Source organism: Armigeres subalbatus, chromosome 2, assembly GCF_024139115.2.
Source record: "Armigeres subalbatus isolate Guangzhou_Male chromosome 2, GZ_Asu_2, whole genome shotgun sequence".
Lineage (NCBI taxonomy): Eukaryota > Metazoa > Arthropoda > Insecta > Diptera > Culicidae > Armigeres > Armigeres subalbatus.
The window spans coordinates 217,115,409-217,132,758 of NC_085140.1; the positions used below are offsets into that span (position 1 = coordinate 217,115,409).

At 40.9% G+C, this 17,350-nt stretch overlaps 1 protein-coding gene across 1 annotated transcript in view; it reads right to left on the reverse strand.

Annotated features, from left to right (window-relative positions):
- LOC134211661 (ras-related protein Rab-3) overlaps nucleotides 1-9,017 on the reverse strand; it is a 70,752-nt gene extending 61,735 nt beyond the window's left edge. Inside the window, exons 1-2 of the mRNA XM_062688768.1 lie at nucleotides 8,948-9,017; nucleotides 8,332-8,656 (exon numbers count right to left, since the gene is read on the reverse strand). The gene's annotated coding sequence lies outside the window, so the exon portion shown is untranslated. The remainder of the gene's footprint in view (nucleotides 1-8,331; nucleotides 8,657-8,947) is intronic.
- Nucleotides 9,018-17,350: the final 8,333 nt, after the last annotated feature.

Sequence of the window (17,350 nt, forward strand, 5' to 3'; positions counted from 1 at the left end):
CCAGAGGCAATAGTCGGCAGCTCAGTGCGCAGCGCCAGCGTGGGTTGCTTAACCTTCATCTCGGCTAAATAAACGCCGGTAGGGGTTATTGACGGCCCATGGCTTGTGGAGGCGATGAACCGCAAACGCGATGGGCTTTCGGCCTTCGAGGTGGCGACGGAACAGCTGGACGCCATCATCGACTTTGCGTCATCGAAGCATAATATCAGTAAGGACCTCAAGAGGAGCTTGCAGAAACTTCGAAAGTCGATGCTGGACGCCAAGCTGGAGACGTACCCGGATGGGCGAGATGATCCTCGAGCTGAAGCGGGGCGTCTCGCAAAAGGGCGCTGCCTACAAGAAGTTGGCGGATGAAGTCCTAGGCGAGACAATCAAGGTTAGGGCACTCACGACGGAAGTGAACCTAAGGGTTAAAGGCCTGGACGAGATCACCGAAGTCGATGTGCTCGTCACGGCACTGCAGCGACAGTGTAAAGTGGAGACGCCCACTGCAGCCGTTCGGCTACGGAAAGGTCCGGCAGGGACGCAGGTAGCATTGATTCGGCTATCTGCAGCGGACGCCTCCAAGGTAGTCAAGTTAGGGAGCGTCAAGGTGGGATGGTCGGTATGCCGTGTGGGCATATACGAGCAACCCGAAGTTTGCTTCAAGTGCCTGGAACCGGGGCACAAGCAATGGGACAAGCAATGGACCATTACTAACTTTTTTACTAACTGGTCCAAGGGATCGGAGTCGGCTTCATGGGTTTTACCGGTGGTCATGCTCTGTGGTCGAACTCGATCCTTTTATCGAACAAGTGGCCGTGCGAAGAACAACATGGTATCGTCGCTTTCGCGGCGTCGGTCAACCGGGCGGGTTCCGAGCCCGAGGACGGAAAGGGTCCTCGTCAAGGCTGGGGCAGGCGTAGGCACCGCGTCGGCAAGTCCCTCTGTGTGCTGGCGAATAGGCCCTATCGCAGAAAGGTCAATTTGGGGTGCACGCAGCATCATCATTCTTGATACCAGTCGTGCAGATGGAAGCAGGCGCGAAGTCAACCCTTCCCAGCTTCCGAGGACATAGGGCGTGGTAAGGCGATTTAAGCAGGTTTGAATTACATTTCAATAGTTTCCATTCCATATCTTTTAAAAGCAAGTGCTGCTGGTTACGCTGCCGCACATATTTTTTTTTTTTGTGGTTTAAAATTCAGTTTATTTGTCAGATTGATATTAGTATTTTACAAAATTTCGTTTTGGAAGCAATTCAAAAATCTAATTCTAAGTGAAAAACTAAAGCATCAACATCGATTCTATTGTTACAGCTATTAACAAAGCGGATGTAGTTAATGAAATATTTTAGTATTTTCACTCGTGTAGTTTTCCGTATGCCTGGAAGAACAGGTTTCACAAGATCTTCAAATGACAGCCGTCTCCATCCGTCCATGACTTCCGTGAGCTTCTGCTGAAAAACCGTCCAAGCCGGTTCGACACGAGCGGAGAGTTTCCGTTGCTTGTATGCCGCAGTGTTGGCATTTTTCGTCCCTCTACTCGTTGCATTACGTGCAGCAATCTTCGGTGTTCGATTTTACCATTTACCAGCAGAAAGTTGCGATCGCTGCGCAGACGACAGCTCCTTCATTGCAATGTTACGCCACGCGCGTGGCCAGTCAACTTCTGGACTGTTTCGTTTCCACCTTTGGTAACTCCGTTTGGTGGACAAAGTGCTGGTGGATTTGATCGGCGGAGGGTTTTTGTCGGATTTGGATTGGAATTTGGGAAATGTTTGCAGGATTGATTTTATGTCGGGATTATCTATGGTAACAGGGCGGGGATTTGCGTGGAGTAGGAAGGATTTATAATAGGGAATGGAATCGATCTCGCCAGATGATGCCTATTGGTGGCTAAACTGCGACCTTTCAGCGCCAGTGTATGCAAATTCAAGCCACCATCTGTATAAAAGAAACGCGGGTTGGTATTCCTCGCCGTACGAACGTCCCCATAGTTGCTGTGATCTTCGCCGTGTGGAAACCAAACGGAGGCAGCACAGACGAAAGGTACCACAGTTTCGATGTGCCGAATGTATTTAGCGTTATCACCTTTTGGTGCCAGCATGCGCAAGTACTGCAGCCACATTTTCTGCGCAAACTTTCCAACCAATGCATTCCAATTGATCGTTGTCATTAGTCGTATCGAGTTTGTGAAGCAGACATCCAGTATTTTGACGACATTTGCTGTTTGTAGCCACTGGGTGTTAGTTTGATTTCCTTCGAAAACCCCACATCCGCCGCAATGGTTTTTGCGCAAATTTAATTTCGCACCGGCGGCAAGTCCAAAACGACGAAACACTTCCCCTCATTGCCTCGATTTGCCACGGTGACGTCACGATAACGCTGATGTCGTCGGCGTAGGCAACGAGAAGATCATCCCACACACTCTGCTCGAGCCTGCATACCAGAGGATGGAGATAGATGACGAAAAGTGCATTGACAATGGGTCCCCTTGGCGCACCGAACGAGTAATTTCAAACGAACGAGAGAGGCGTCCATTCTAAATAGCCAGGAAGTGGACCGACTTGCGATGCGTGTGAGAAGAGCGATGAGTTCCTCGTTGATCCCGAGGGACCGCATGATTGCGAAGAGAAACGAGTGACGCACCAGATCGAAGGCTTTCTACAGATCGAAGCTGATTAGTTCACCGGCGCGACGGTGATGGTGGAGACTGGCCATTCGGCCTTTCAGCGCGAGTGGCCTGGAAAATATTGCGCTCTGAGTTAGAACATTTTGTCCGTCACTCAAAACACAGTGGGCCCGCATGACGCATTCCATCCTGTTCTTCAGGATGCGAGAGAGTAATTTGTAGTCGCTGTTGAGGCAGCGTTATGGGCCAGTACGCTCCGTGCCGTGTTGTCTCCACCTTTCTTTTAACCAGCACGATGATGCCCTCCACGAAGGCATTGGGCAGATTGCCGGTGAGTGCTTCATTAAGAAGCAAGTTCAACTCTGGTGGATGACGTTGAACATTCGAAGGTAAAACTCTCGTGGAATCCCATCGCTACCGGGGGATCGTTTCGGTGCGCTCGCTCTGATCGCAGACAAAATCTCTGCTGTCGTGATCTCCTCTGTGCATGCTTCATTCAGTGGATCGTCCGGTGGGATAACCCTCTCACAAACAAACCCGTCCTCGTTGTTGTTTGTTGCTTCTTCCGAATATAGATTCGAGAAAAAAGCAAACAAATTGGTTTCTATTGCTTCTGGATGATCTGCAATCTCGTTTTCAGCCGTTTGCAGCTGCGCGATGATTGTTTTTTTACGTCGTCTTTCCCCCAGCTGGAATATCGACAAGGGTTTTCCTGCAAGGTGCGTCTCGTTGATACGCATAGACGCATGGGAAAAATTTCTCTGCAGAGCCAGCATTTCACCTCTTAGACGGTTTATGGTGGCCAACATTTTGGGAACTCGGCAACGTTTTCTTCTGTTAGAAGATGGGGCCGTAGGGCCCAAAGCCGCGCCCAGGCTCATGTCCTGAGTGGGAAGAGACAGAGTCTTACCGTCAACGCCTTGTGATCGGTAAAGCTAAACAGACGTGCGTGTATGCAGACTGTAGGTTATTTCGTAGGCTAGTGCTAACGTACATGCGGTCAAGTCGGGATTGTGCGTTCCGATTGACGTACGTGAAACCGGGGTCACGCGGGCAACAGCTTTTCCCACGCGTCATGCAACTGCAGTTGTTGGATGGCTGTTTTGAGGGACGGGCTTGTGTTTGGGCTGGATGAGTCGCATGACCGCAGTACACAATTGAAGTCACCAGCTAGGGATGACGTTTGCGGTGGAGTGACGGAGGTAGTAGGCCAGCGTGCCATTGAAAAAGCTTCTCTTGCTGCTCGCTGCGCAGTGCCGGAGGGAGCGTAGACATTGCAGATGGTTGTGTCTTGCACTCTCAGTGCGATCAGCCGGCTGTCCAAACTCTTCTCGACGTGGGTTACCTGGATGTGTTCCTTCACTGGCAACAGCTGTGCTCTCTTCTCGTGTGGTCTACATTTGCGAAAACAACATAGCCTGGCAAGGAAAGCTGTTCGTTCTCTGCTTCCTGCAGACACACGATATCGAGACTTTGGCTACTGATGAAGGTTCGGAGTGCGTTCAGTTTCGTTTAGTTCGTGATAGTTCCGATGTTTAACGACGCGAGGTTGTAGGACGTGAGAGCCATTTATGGATTTTTCGTTCTCGTCCCGCTCGTCGTCGCCGTCGTCGCATCGTTGTTTCTTTACCCGGCGGGCGGCCTCGGCTTCGGCTACTTCTGGTCGATGTAGACGATTCGTCCGTATCGTTGCCGGCGGTTCGGCTTTGCGGATCGCATCGCATTTGCAGGTTTTTAAAATGTCAACCAAGACCACTTCAGCGCTCGATCGTGACCCACGAATCGATGTTGCGTTTGATCAGCATTACGCCAGCCGACCAGATCCCGAGCGGAATTCCACCAAACTCAGATCCATCACCCCACGTCAATTCGCGCAGCGAATCCACTTCCCCGAACGCACTGAGGAACTCCAACGATCTTGTCTTCGGAAACGTTTTCCGGCAAATCGTGCACCTTCACTTCCAACACTTCCATCTTCCATCGTTAATCGCAACTTGTGCTTCTTCTCCACAATATCCACTTCATGTTTTTTCGTCGTGTTCGTCCACGATTTTTGTGCGAGCGTCAGATCATTGACCTTGACGAACGCACATTGGTATCTCTCGCAGTGGCACTGGAGTCTCACAACATCTTCTTTCTTCAACCCAAGAACTGTGCGACAAAGCCATGCACCTTTTCGAAGACGGCTTCACCGGGAAGCGCGAAGTAGTCTATACGAAAAGTGTTTCGCGCCTCATCGCAGTACACTAAAAGCGCACGATGCGGCACGAGCGGATGAAAAATAAACCACCGAATTTAATTCGCTTGACTTTCGGAGAGCGCAATCGATATCGATCTCATAAGCTGAGCGGTAACTAATGTCCATCAGTAGATAAGGGAATATCGTTCAGGGCGATTTGACAAGTAAAATATATTTTTTGAAATTATGGTGTCGAATCGTTTTACCTTTTTCATAAAAGTAACGAGCAAGTATAACCCGAAGTTTTTCTAAAGAATTAGGGCCCGATGAACAGACTAATCTCCCTAATTCTTCTATATTTATCTCTAAAAACCTTGATTTAGCCAATTCAAACTTGTGAGTCGTTGCATTATCAAACTGGAAAGTTAGGTATGGGCCCATGAATGACTCGTCGTGTTTGACTAACCTTATCTCTAGCATTTCGATGTGATCCTTCGACTTAATGCCATCGAGAATAGCTCGAAATTAAAAAAAAACCCTCATAATCATCATTACTTCATAATCATCGTATCGTCAAATTTTAGCGCTCCACTTTAAAATTTCGTAGCTTGGCAGAAATAGGCTCACATGTCTTATTGTCATTCAATATTGCAATTATAGTAATTTCCCGATTTTATTACCCCCCCCCCCCCTCTGGTGAATTTTGGGGTTATATGGAATGTGACAAAATCGGAAATTTATTAATTATCAACTTTTATTATCCATTGCACAAGTATGAATCTGTTTATGCCTTGGAAAGACAAAAATGCGTAGACAGCGGTACCCGTATTTTTGTCAGAAGGATTACAACATCCTTAACAAGTACGTCAAGACGGACATATGTGATAAATCAGGTCGAAAACGTGATCAAATCAAGGGTAGACAAAATCAGGTAGTGACGAAATTGGGTCAACACTGTATTCACGACTTTGGTGTGATTTACTGTTTTAATTCATTTCTTCACTCATATTCTGCCAAAAGCTGGCTTCTCTTCCTTCGTTTGTCTTTCGAATGGGCATTACTGGAATTTTCCTAAAATCTTTCGACTACGGTATGTGATTAAAAGCATTTAGCACCGATTTCACTGAAAGAGAAACATGCATCATTGAAGGATTTTACGCGACCTATTTTTGCAAAATTACCGAAAACAAAGCTTTGTTTCACAAGTGATTGCATTCAATTTCACTTTCGTGCATTCAACTTCACTTTTAGAAACTATTAAAATTCGAAATAAATATCGTTCAAAATTATTACATTATATATTTTTTTCAAAGTAGTGCAAGTCGGGTGGTTTAATCCCCGGAAATAGGCAATTACCTTTGATTGAACCGAAAGTAGTGCTATTTTTATTCCGTGCCTTTTTGCATAAGATAACAAGTAATTTAACATTTTGAACCCCTTGACTGATTTCCATCAAATTCGAAAGACATATTCTTAGGTATAATCAAAATTCCCTATTATTTAGTTCATCCGCGGTTCTTTGGAATTGTACAATTCTCCGGAGAACAATTTTCCGAATTCCTCTAAAATAGCAAATCCTCGAAAATAACATTCTCCCGGAAATAATATTTCCACAAAAAAATAGTTAAACGAAAATGATAATTCCCGAAAATGATTCTTCCCCGGAACACATTTCCCAGAAAATGACATTTCCCTGAAGAAAGCGGGACTTTGGCACCAGACCGGACTGAGTTTCGAACCCAGCTACCTTCAGCATGGTGTTAATTTGTAGCCATGCATCTAAGGCTAAGGAGGGTTAAAAATCTGCGTTTTCCCGGAAAAAAGGCATTTTTAGGAAATAATCGTTTGTCCGGAATAAAGCGATTATAGGGAAGATCCCTTCTTAAAATCAGTCAATGTTTCCAAAAGTGAAATCTGCCTTCTTTTTATCAAATGTTGAAGTATCAATAAGAAAATTGTTTATCTATTTGAACAATTCATTATCAATTATCCTTTTGAACAATTCATTTTATTTTTTACATTTTTTATTAATTCAATGGCAATACCGACCGAGCAAGGGGGTGGGTACATACAGTTAGTTTTTATGATGAACGAGACAGGCTCCATTACCGCTATGGTGATTAATCGGGGTTTTCTTTGAATGATGAAATCCATTTACATAAATTGCAATATTAGTCCTTTCTTATGTGATTGTTTTCAATATCCTACCTAATGCACGAGAAAGGCAACATCACTGCTAAGTGGATTGATCTGCCTTTTTGATTGCATCATGTTTATAAGAATAAATTTATTATTCCTTTTCTTTACATTTAGGTGTTTTTATTATTTTTTTCTTTATATTTAGCCGAGTTTTCAAGGATCCCCACAATCAAACCACAAATTTGAAATGTCCAAAAATGTTCAATTTGCGAAATTGTCAGCAACATTTCTCGAATCTACGAAATCAATATAATTTATTCACTAGTAGTAGGTTTATTCGTTTAGCTTTCCATTGGTATACAAAAGTCGGCATAAGATCTATCAAAGATAAAGGAGTGCCCACAACCGAACCTCTACATATACGTACGCATTTTGCCTAACAATACCGATTAACTCTACGGATTATTTTATTTCAGAATCAGATTTATATATATAATTCTAAGAAGAAACAACATTATACAGTTGTCATTTGATTCCTAAAATGGGGTCATCTCAAAGCTCCCGCTTTCTCCCTTTCAAAAACACGATTCTCATTTCTTGCAGATATGTTTGTTTATTTTTATGCGTGATTTTTTTCCCCGTAGTAAGGCGCTGCCAAGAATGCTAAGAAATGATTGCTTTATGCTTTACTTTTGAGATGAGATGAAGGCAACAAGTTAGATGGAGCATGAAGCTGTTCCCCTACATACAATTTCATGAAATCATGTGAAAGCACTATACATATTCACGTGCTTTCTCCTGGCGTGGGTTCTTTTTTATCATTGTTAACTCTTATGCAACCATCACATCAAGTACGGGACTAAGAGTCATTGCTATACTAAGAATTAAATCCCTATTTCGTCATTTTGACAATATACCGCACCATCTGGGATGCTTTGCTAAATTTATCTCCAGCTTTCAGTGGTGACTCGCAATTTCTGCAGCATCTCATCCATCCCATTTCACTTAACTGTCAAGGTTTTTCATGTGGACGGTCCTTCAATAAAACCACCCAGCTTTCCCTTAGCGCTGCATGTTGGACTATGTTTATTCTGCGTCATATTATTGATATACTTGTATACACTTTGTTCGTGCTAATATCGATTTTTAGGATCAAATTCATTTTTTCATTCCTAGCAAAGAAATCGAATGCTTCAACTCCTAATCACAGGTGCCTTTTCAAGCAGCTCCTATCATTGATACGCATTGGGGGAAAATCCCAGAACTAATCAATAGGATGTTCATCAAGTCGTGCAAAGTGCTCTAATTTGCACGACCTTTTGTGTGTGTGTCATAAAATGGGCTCGTACTGGGCAATTCCAATGCTGAAACGTTGAAAGATATCGAATATATTTGTTACTTACACTATTGTGAATTATCTATTTCCTGGTTAGGTTGACGAATATGTGGGCAGCAATCTGGGATAATCAATTCACTCAAAATTGATTTTTTCCACTGCAACTTATGTTCGTTCAGTGATTCTTTGCTCGTTAAAGAAGTATTTTCACCGTAGGAAAAACAAAACTAGTTTTATCCTCTTGCCGTTTCTCACTTAAAGTAAATGCACTGCTTTCTGGAACAACACTTAGAATATCGACACTTTGAACCGTATTGTAACCGTTTTTGTAAAATTCCTTCGCTGAAATGGACACGATCTGCGACGGATAGCAAGAGCTCCTTTCGAAGAACCTACAAGAAAATGCAAAAGCTCTTTTCATTCATGTTTCCATTTCGGTGCGGGGGAGAGAAAGGCAGCATGTGGTATTGAGCAAGGAGAGAGTTACAATGTTCGAAACTGAAGAAGAATAAGTTGTGTAACATGGTGGGAATGAAGATAAGCAACTGTCAAAATAATTTTCATATGATAGCATACGATGTACAATATGAGCTGTTATAACAAGGTAAATCAACTAATGTGTTCAATGAAAAATCACTCAATTAGACTGCTAACGATTCACAAATCTGTTTAAATTTACATACCGTTATCAGAGAAAAATAATCACAAACTAGTTCCAATTACTGTCCCTGTATCTTTCATGTGACATTACTTGTCCACAAAATACATTTATTGATCAGTTTCGAAAATTTCTACTCATGCGCAATGTGCCGTTGGCCTTCGAGAAGATGCAATCATAGGAAGGGCTTTCATACAATTTACCATAGGTTGTTCTGCCTAGGGTGGGTGTACCATTTTAGACTCATATTCATGTGTTCTAATAATTTGCATAGACAAGTGAGAATGCTTTACGTGACCTTCTATTGAGCCAAATTATGGATAAAATGTAAAATTCCCTTATAATTATGATTTTATTTAAGAAATACATATAATGCGTAAATAGTTCATATTATATAGAAATTTTCCTAGAAAAACCTAAAATACTAAAAATATATGAATATATGAATATATGAATAGTGTTTTTAGCGTGTTTTGTGCATAAAAAATAATGATTTGGCCATAACTTGTGATCCCATAGTCCGATCTGACTATGAATTTCCAATAGCAATTGGACAGGATTCCCCGTCAAATGGAACCTGTTGCGAGTGATTCGGACAATTTTCTACACATACACACATACATACATACACACATGACAGACAACACCTCAATTTATCGAGCTGAGTCGATTGGTATATAATACTATGGGTCTCCGAGGTTTCTGTCAAAAGTTTAGTTTCAGAGTGATCATATAGCCTTTACGTATACTTAGTATATGAGAGAGGCAAAAAATAATATTATGTTTCCGGCTAAATCTGGCCCTGATTAAAAAAAATAATACATGCGTTTTTTACGTTAATAGGACTGAACAAATCATCATTTCATCGCTTTGTTTCAAAACTATTTTTTCTGATTAGTTTTTTTTTTATTTTGAAAAGTAGTAAAATTTAACAATTGTTAAATTTGTCTACTTTGATCAAAATAGATGAGGCCGCGTTTTCAAGTCAGATGTTCGGAACTATGTATGATGCCTTCAGATGTAACCGAAGTTCCAAGAGTAGTCTTAAGTCAACTGGTGGAGGAGTTTTAATTGAAGAGAAACTGCATATGTTATATTTTTGGCCAAAGTACATGCACTTTGAAGAGCAATTGGATCATTTGTTTGAGAAACTGCATACATCCATTTTACACAATTTCGAGAAAACAGCAAAAAGTAGTTTTTGATCAAATTGGCACCGAATCTTTTCTTCAATTCAATTTCTTCAACACAGATCAATAGTTTTTGGCAGAACTCAACACTCTGAGGCACTTCAAAAACAAAAACTGCAAGTAGTACTCCAAAATTGCTCTCCAAAGTGCCTGCCAATATGTAACGAATATGACAAACGAAAAACAAAAGTCATACATTTCTGACCAAATTTTTCTTTGTGTTTTTTGCCAGAATAGGTATTTTTGGACAAAGATTCAGAATATTTAAAAAAATCATTATGACCAAAAATGTCACATATGAAGTTTCCCAAACAAACGGTTTGATTATGGAGTACTGCTTGCAGTTTTCCAACTAGAAGTGCCTAGAACGCCGCCAGTTTTGGGTCGAGCACCACCGATGATTTCATTATGTTGACGAGTAATAGTAGAGGGAAATACCCCAGCGCATATCTCAATATCGCACACTTTTCAAACGACACTTGCAGAGGTCCCTCCATTATCTAATGTAGTATAGAAGAAAACTATTCATAAGTCCTTTGCCTTTATAGAATATCAGGTTCTCATATTGTAAGCTTTGTACAAAATATGAAATTGAACAAAAATGCCATAAAAATGAATGTTGCGCCTTAATTTAGAAGGTTAGAATCAACAATATTATCATATGCATTCTGATTATGTGAAGATGGTCAATTTTAGACATATTTTAAATAACGATGATGATTTGTTAGATATATAATGTAACAGTGATGCAATCATGGATATGGTGCGACACGAAACTCTTTATGTGTAGCACGCGCTGTTAGGAGCGAGCACGTTCGCATCGAAAGAGACAAGTAGGGTAAGACGGTATAATATGCCCCCTTAAGGCAATACCTATGCTGCCGCTAACCGCAAGTCAGACTTATCTGTATATGGACGCAATATCCAGATAAGTCTGACTTGATGATTAACAACAATATAACTTTCTACTTTTCAACTGTGTTATTTGGTAGTCCAAAAAGTCGCAAATGCATCGTCTGTGAGTAGTCATATAAAAATATTATTAAGAATACATTATAAAGCTTTTTTATTTTTTTTAAATAAAGAATTAAAAAAAAAGTCGTGAAAAAATGGATTTCAAAAAGTGCCTGGGCAAAACACCCCGCCGTAACCAAAGACGTTCCATAGTTACAAATCCTTAACTGCCGTAATCTGAAAAAGTGACGCATACGCCATTTTCCAAAAATGGTGTTAACGAGTATACTACTCATCGAGCTCTTTAACAGAAATATGGAAAACATGCATGTTGTAAAATGGCTGTTACGTCACTTTTACAGACTACGGCAGTTATGTGCTTGACATTAAAAAACCAACATAAGTCCATTCAAGTAAGTTTCAATTACATTTCAATAGTTTCCATATCATTTGAAAGCGTTCCACATTGGAACAACTCAGAAAAAAGACGGTCAAAACCTCATTGTGGTGTTTAATACAGATTTAGATCCATGATTTTTTCATGGAATGTGTTCAAAAAGCTGCCCGACAAAATCTAGAACTTGAAATCCACTATTATGTTTTAATGGATTGTACGACAATTCCCCGAAAACCAATTCCCCGAATGCAATTTCCCCGAATGCAATTTCCCCGAATAACAATTCCCCGAATGTAACAATTCCCCGAATGAAACAATCCCCCGAATGAAACAATTCCCCGAATGTAACATTTCCCCGAATGCTTCTCTCTTCTTTTTGACTGCGGTACAAAGAGATTGGAGGATTTCTGATCAAGAGGTTAAGAGTTCGATCCTCGGTTCGGCTTAGGATGCTTCCCGGGTGAGAAGCATTTTCGGTTCTTTGAGCACAGTGTGTCCATTGCACTTGCCACAAGACATTCATGTAACTGGCAGGCACGGGAAAGTTTTCAATAACTGTGAAATGCTAGCAAGAACACTAAGTTGAAAAACAACCCAAGGCAGAAGTGAAGAGATATTGCTTTCTTTAAATGTATTAGTATCCTTGGTATGATGAATTCATCTGCCCAGTTTAAAGCAAAAGGAAGTGTCAATGTCTCCTCAAATGAACACATTTGCCCGGTATAAGGCAAAGAGGATAGATAGTCCCTTCTTTAAATGAACTCGTTTGTCTGAAATAAAGTGAATCAATGAAACAGTGCCTTCTTTAAATGATCCCGTGTACCCGATGTAATGGTAATGGAGGAGATAATGCCTTCTTTATATAAGCTCGTCTATCCAGTATAAAGCGTCTCGAGAGAGAACGTCTGTCCATAATAAGGCAAGAAGAAGAGATAATTCGTTCACTATAGGGGCGCGCCTGCCAGATATAATAAAGGATTGATATGGAGCAATTATATGTTTAAAAACTGCTGCTATACTACACTTATCTAAGAAAAAGCCAATTTTAAGAACAATCTGAAACAAAAATGCCTATTGCTATTCTGAGAAAATGAATACGGCAAAATGTTTTTCGATAAAATTATACATTCAGTACATATTGCTTATATATTTTACCTTTTTCTGGCCAAATTGGTATCAAAATAAGAGAGCACTTTAATATTTATTATCATTCTCAATTCATTTATATTTGCATTATTTCAAAGTAACGCCTATTTCTGAAGAAGGGACCACATCTACCATTTTGCCTTACTTCGTGGAAGTGATTTCTTTTAAAGAATGGATTACATCCATATTATCTTATTTTGGGCAGATACGCAAGGTATTAAAGATAGAATAATAGCAATAATAATCTGGGGAAACACTGAGCGACGCATTTACCATTGCATTAGTCCGAGCAAATGCATTATTTTTAAAGAAGGCATCACATTCACCATTGGCTTAGTCCGGGCAAACGCAACATTTTTTGTTTAAAAGGATCTACAGCAAACGTGCCTCAAACTTCTTAAGAAAGGTATTTACAGGACAGGAGTTTAATTTCGAAGATAAAAAAAAAACATTTACCAAAAACGCTTTCAATCGGAATTGCCGTTTGCGATTCTGTTTTGAAAAACACGTTGTTCGACTATTATAGATCAAAAGCACCTTGGAAATCATACTACCCTGATATTTTATAATTTTAAAACAGATCTTGGAGGATCAAAAACATCTAATGCTACCAAAGGATATTGAGCTGATAAGTGTAGCATAGTTACGGTGTACTTTGTAGATTGGACACTAAGTGATACTAATGTTTTTCTTTTGAAATCCTTATTCAAATTGCTACCAGAAATCAAGGAAGGTGTGGGTTCAATCTAGGATAAAAATCACGAAAGCAGGGGTTACTACTCCTGGCCATGCCCATCTTCACCAAAGGATATTGCGCTGGTAACGTCCAATAAGACAATCTTTAAACGCTGAATTTTTCGGACGCATACAGTCGATTGCGAAGATGTGTTTGTGGTACTATGTTTTCGGGGAATTGTTCCATTCGGGAAATGTTACATTCGAAATTGTTACATTCGGGAAATTGCATTCGAAGAATTATTACATTCTGAGAAATTACATTCAGGGAAATTGCATTCGGGAAATTGGTTTTCGGGGAATTGTCGTACAATCGTTTTAATGCGATACCCGAGCAAAAGAAAAATTTTCTAGAATTTTGTTTTGTTCCGGTTTTTGACAATGTTTTAGAATATTGTGTTTTTAAAAAATTTGCTATAGATACTATAGGTTTTCTTCCTAATTTTAAAGGTTGAATCGTTGGTTTTCGATACTGCAGTCCAAAACTCATATAAAAATCGATTTTCAGTATTTTTAATGTAAATATACAACATATCAACACGTTTTATATCACAAAATAAAAAATGGCACTAATATACGATCGTTTTCAGATAATATAGTCTTTCTGATTGGAATTTCAGTCAAATAGAAAGGTTTTATTGAAAAAATAGGCTATTTTCTTGATTAAATATCAGCCTTATAGGCACATTTTGGCAGCTAGATTTCCGTTATTCTAAAAGCTGATTTTGTATAAAAGAAGCCAATGGCTAAAACTCATTTGGGTCTGATGAGGCTCACTGATTTTTGTTCCAATTTTTATAGTGTAGTTTTCGATAAATATTACTCTTTCTCATCATATACTCATTTCATCGGACTTATTGTGGATCTATTTATTATTTCTATAAGTAGGGTGAGCGTACCCTTTGCTTATAATTCAGTGCCTAATTTAGCCAACTTTCGAAAAACATTGTTTTCTAACAAAATCGATTGGTTTTAGAAGTGAATTTGGCTAAATAATAAGTGTATCTTTATGAGAGCTAAACATCGCCAAAACTTCTGAAATATTTTTAATAAATTCTCGAATATGGAGATATGGCCAAAAATCGGTACTGTACCCGTAAAATACTTTATTGGTTAAGATACTTGCACCTTACCGTTAATCGATAATGCGGAAATAACTGCTTAATAATCATTTAAAGGCAAATTAAATTGAAACAAAAAAATCAGTATGTTTATATTTTACTTATCATGTTTGAACGCATATTTCTATCTTCCAGATCTTCAGGGGAGGAGAATGCTATTTGTGAGCGGGAGCTAAAGCATTTTTAGTACTATTTTTAGTACAAACTGGATACAGGTGAAACAAAACCAATTTTTTACGAAAATAGCACTTTAAGAATTGGAACAAAAATCAATGAACCTCATCAGAACCAACTGAGCTTTAGCCACTGGCTTCTTCTATATAAATTAAGCTTTCTGAATAACGTAAATCTAGCTGCCAAAATGTGCCAATAAGGGTGACATTTTTTCATGAAATTGACCTATTTTTCCGCTAAATGTGTTCCATTTGATAGAAATGTCAATACAAAAGGCCATATTATCTTCAGATTAGCGTATGTCAGTTCTATTCAATGTTTTGAGATACAAAACGGGTCAAAACGATGTATATTTAGTTTCGAAATATTGAAAATCGATTTTTATATTAATTTAAGACTGCAATATCGAAAAACAACGATTCAACACTTAAAATTAAGAGAAAAACATGCAGTATCTTCAGTAAAATTTCTCAAAACACAATATTCTAAAACATTGTCAAAAGCCCGAACAAAAAAAAATGTGGAAAATTTTTTTTTTTTTGCTCGGGTATCGCATTGAACCGTAATAGTTGATTTCACGGTCTAGATTTTGTCGAGCAGCTTTTTGAACACATTCTATGAACAAATCATGGAACTAAATCTGTATTAAACGCCACAATGAGGTTTTGACCGTCTTTTTTCTGAGTTGTTCCAATGTGGAGCGCTTTCAAATGATATGGAAACTATTGAAATGTAATTGAAATTTGCTTGAATGGACTTATGTTGGTTTTTTAATGTCAAGCACATAACTGCCATAGCCGCTCTGAAGACTGAGATTAGATCAAGCAAAAAAACCTGCTTCGAGGGCCTGTGTCAAAGTGCCAACGCGAATCCATGGGGTGACGCCTATAGGGTCGTAATGGCCAAGACACGTGGGGCGATGGCCCCTACAGAGCGGTTTCCAGAGATGCTGGAGAGGATCATCGCGGGGCTCTTCCCACGTCACGACCCAAGTCCCTGGCCTCCCTTTGTGGAGCTGCCAGGGACCAGGGTGGCCGACGAGGGAAGAGTAACTGTGGCGGAACTTGCGGGGATTGCACAGTCCCTTAGTGTAGGTAAGGCGCCAGGACCGGATGGTATTCCGAACCTGGCCATCAAAGCGGCCATTGCCGAGGCTCCCGAGATGTTCAGATCTGTCATGCAGAGATGCCTGGACGAGGGAGTCTTCCCTGAAGCATGGAAAAGGCAGAGCTTGGTCCTATTGCCAAAGGCGGGAAAACCACCGGGGGATCCGTCAGCATATAGTGCCAATATGCCTGCTTGATACGGCGGGGACAGGTTGTTGATACGCACGGAGGGTGCGGATGGTCTATCGAGTAACCAGTTTGGCTTCCGAAAGGGTAAGTCGACCGTAGACGCTATCTTGTCGGTTACCAAATCCGCGGAGATAGCTATCCAGCGTAAGAGGAGGGGAGTTCGCTATTGTGCAGTAGTGACTCTCGACGTGAGGAATGCTTTCAATAGTGCCAGTTGGGCAGCTATTGCAGATGCGCTCCTGCGTCTTGGAATTCCCGAGTACCTGAACAAGATTCTCGGAAGCTACTTCCAGAATCGAGTACTGGTATACGACACGGAGGCGGGTCGGAAGTGCGTTGACATATCCTCAGGGGTTCCGCAAGGTTCCATACTGGGTCCGGTGTTATGGAACGTCATGTACGACGGTGTCTTGAGGTTGAAGTTCCCGGTGGGCGTGGTAATCGTCGGCTTCGCTGACGATATTACGCTGGAGGTCTACGGCGAATCGATCGAAGAGGTGGAATTGACTGCAGCCCACTCGATCGCAATTGTGGAGGAGTGGATGAGTTCCAGGAAGTTAGAACTGGCTCTCCACAAGACTGAGGTGGTTGTTGTTAACAACCGAAAATGGGAGCAACAAGCGGTGATAAGGGCAGGTAACTGCACGGTCACATCTGAACGCTCCATCAAACTCTTGGGGGTAATGATCGACGATAAGCTCACCTTTGGTAGCCACGTCAATTACGCCTACAAGCGTGCCTCCACAGCTATAGTGGCATTGTCCCGGATGATGTCCAATAACTCTGCGGTTTATGCCAGCAAGCCCAAGCTTCTGGCTAGCGTTGCTCTGTCCATACTGAGGTATGGGGGGGCAACTTGGGCCACGGCCCTGCGTATTAACTGCTACAAAACGAAGTTAGAAAGTACGTATAGGCTCATGTGCCTAAGAGTTGCGAGCGCGTACCGTACCGTGTCGCACGATGCACTTTGCGTCATCACCGGTATGATGCCTATTGACATCGTTATCGGTGAAGACATCCCAAGCAACACCTCTTGTTTCTCAGTGAGTAACAACAACTGTGGTGTGACTTACTAAAAGTCTGACTTATGCACAACGCGTCGTATTTGGAACTCCTTTGTGACATAAAAAGCGCAAGAGGTGGAGCCTATTTGCAACATCTTGCGGCTACAATGAAAATAAAAACACAAAAACCAACTGGGAATCGAACCATGGACCTTGAGATTTCCAACCTTCTACTATAACCATCACACCAACAATTCTATTTGGAGATTCTGCTACAAGTGCACTATATAAACAACAAAGTCATTTGTAACTTTATTATACCTTAAACGGAACATGCAGGGGACTGTCAAAAATAAAATACTGCTCAGCTGAGCTCGAAGTGTTTTGCAACATATCAGAAACATTGTCGTAA